The following is a 2,737-nucleotide window of genomic DNA, read 5'->3' on the forward strand; positions in this document are numbered from 1 at the left end:
CAAAGCATCATGTCATACACGATAAATATATACAATTTTAATTATAACTTAAAAAAATAAAATACACACAAGGAAAAGACCGACAAAGAATGGGTAAAATACAGATGGATTTCCTGATGGCTCTAAATGAATTGGGGTCAAGAATAATGTGATATGTTCTCTCCATGGTCACATCAGTGCCTCTCTCTCCTCTTACACTTCCTGCCCCCTGCCCTGTCCCCTTCCTCACACACTTTTTTCCAAAATGGAAAGATCAAAGACAATCTTAAAGGGAAAAGGCAGTTACAGAGGGCAAACTACAGCCCAAATGAGGTGCACAAAATGAAGGTGAGAGGGAGAAGAACCTTCCAGAAAGTTTGTCGTGGTGATTTTAGACAGATGAGCTTTAGGTTTTTGACAGTGCCATCATTCATTTTTCCATATTTTCCCCCAAATTTGAAATTCACTAGTCCCAATTTATTGGTTTCAAAATGTCTAAGGATAGTTCTTGTTTAGGTGTTGCATGAGTAGTGACCACCTCTTCCTAAGTAACAAGAGTTATTTGATAGTCAGTACTTTCAAAATTCTTCAACTGAAATAATTCTTTGCCAAACTTGGGATTTTAGCCCTTATTTTGCATTTCTCTTGACATGGCACTGACCTGTCTTAATCTGTGTTCTAGAGCAGGAAATTGGTGAAATTATCTGCAGCAGCTAAGTTTGCAGGGGTCTAACAGAGAAATGTGCCATTAAGATGGTGATGATGTCGATGTCATGCAGTCCAAAATTGCTAAACACCATGGTACAATCTTAATTGTTCTAAATAACTTTAGCTTGCTTATTCCCCATACAGCTCAATTAATAGTGTAGAGAAAAACTTTTTTCATGGCCACAGATGATTCTCAACCATGCTATGTCAGAAGATGTGGTTAGAATAGAGAATCTTCAAGATGTTTTTTCACTCTAATTCCCTATGATTCTACAGCTGGTCTTGAAAAATGTGTGCATTGTTTACATGGAAAATGGGATAGTGTGACTGGAAAATAACTCTATTTTTAAAAAGAAGCCCACTTCATTGGGTATATATTATCACCTCTGAAAAATCCCTTTTCTATTGGTTTTAGAATCAAAGATGAGTACCTCCTTCAGAATGTTTTGCTTTGTGTTAGAAATGTAACATAACCAAGGTTCTAAGATGAAAGCTGTTTTCTTTCTTTCTTTTTTAAGAAATAAAAAAGCAGACATAGCATTTACTATATCTGGAAAATAACATATACAGTACATTCAATTCTGTTAAATGTAAAAATAAATTTCCCTCAGAGTATTGGATAAAATTATAAAAAAAATCTTCAGTTTGACTCTGAATAGTAAATGTATCCAACAATCTTTATAGACTTTGTGTTCATCAGATACCATTCTAAGCACAGACATGAATGGCAAATATTCCTACAATCTTGCAGTGGTGGCACAGGAGTTTTGTGGATCACTCTGTCAAGCTGTGACACACCACCAATGTCAACGATTCAGTAGAAAACATTCATAAGCAGTCAATTATGGAGTGTTTGACTCTAAGCCTTGTCTACAAAAAAAGCAAACACATATTTGGAAAGTAATAAACTAATGCATTCTAGAGCAAGCATTAGCTCCTTAATGAGAACTTCATAGCAGCGCAGCAAAATTTCCCATCCCCCATTATTTTTTAAACTCATTTACTGAAGGAATTAAGTCACCCTTGTATTTCAAAAACTAATAATACTACCTCTCTCTATGTGAATTTCATAAGGTTGATGAGTAATGAATAACATTACCAAATGAGACAAAAGGCCAATCTGAGGCTGGATGAGAGTGATTTTTCAGATTATTAATTCCACAAATAATTTTTGGCTTTCAAAAATATTGTTGGCATTTAATGCAGATATCTAGTTAGAAGAATATGGATGGGGAGGGAACATGGTGCTAAGTGTTGCAGTGTTTGTGAAATGACTTGTTTTTGGTAGAGAGGATATTAGAACTTATTTTATGCACAAAATATCCACAGAGACATGAAGAATATTCAAATCTATTCATATGATAAGGACTTCAGATAATCCTGAAAGATAAAGGGACATTATAACTCATTCATACCAGTAAATACATTTTGTATGTATTAAATGACAAAAATATCCATGGACTTCTACATTCTGCCCTTTGTTCCCTTTCTGGTTGCCCCCAAGACATGGAGAATATGATCCTGTTTTGTAATAATGTTTGGTGCTCACATTTGAAATATGCATTTTAAAGTATACATTTGGGAACAGTTGGACATAAGCTCCTGAGAACACTGAATCCCAGTATTGCAAAGGCCAACTCTGATTTCTCCCTTAAACACCAATGGTGAGGACAATTTATTCTACACCAAGAATTATCCAGAAATAAAGAGATGTAAAGGTTTCCAACTTTCTTAAGAATTACTTACTGTTTTTTATATAAATCTGAATCTGGTTACCAAAATCGGGGTGAATTTGGAGCAATATAATAATGGAAGAGCAACGGGGACTCATCTGAGGCTTGGGGTATGTGTGTGTTTGCATAGAGGTGGTTGTTTTCTTTTGAGTCAATTTTCCTCTTGGCTGGAAATGGCTTCAGATCACCATCAATGAGTTTCAGCTTGAAGAAAATCTTGGTGGTGGTCCCCATTTCTGAGCATATTACATTATGCCATATGGTCATATGCCTCAGTAACTTCTGCATTGGAGGTGGGGGGAGACATGTATCTGTGT

This window comes from Propithecus coquereli, unplaced genomic scaffold, assembly GCF_000956105.1.
Source record: "Propithecus coquereli isolate 6110/MARCELLA unplaced genomic scaffold, Pcoq_1.0 Scaffold453, whole genome shotgun sequence".
NCBI classification, from domain to species: Eukaryota; Metazoa; Chordata; class Mammalia; order Primates; family Indriidae; genus Propithecus; species Propithecus coquereli.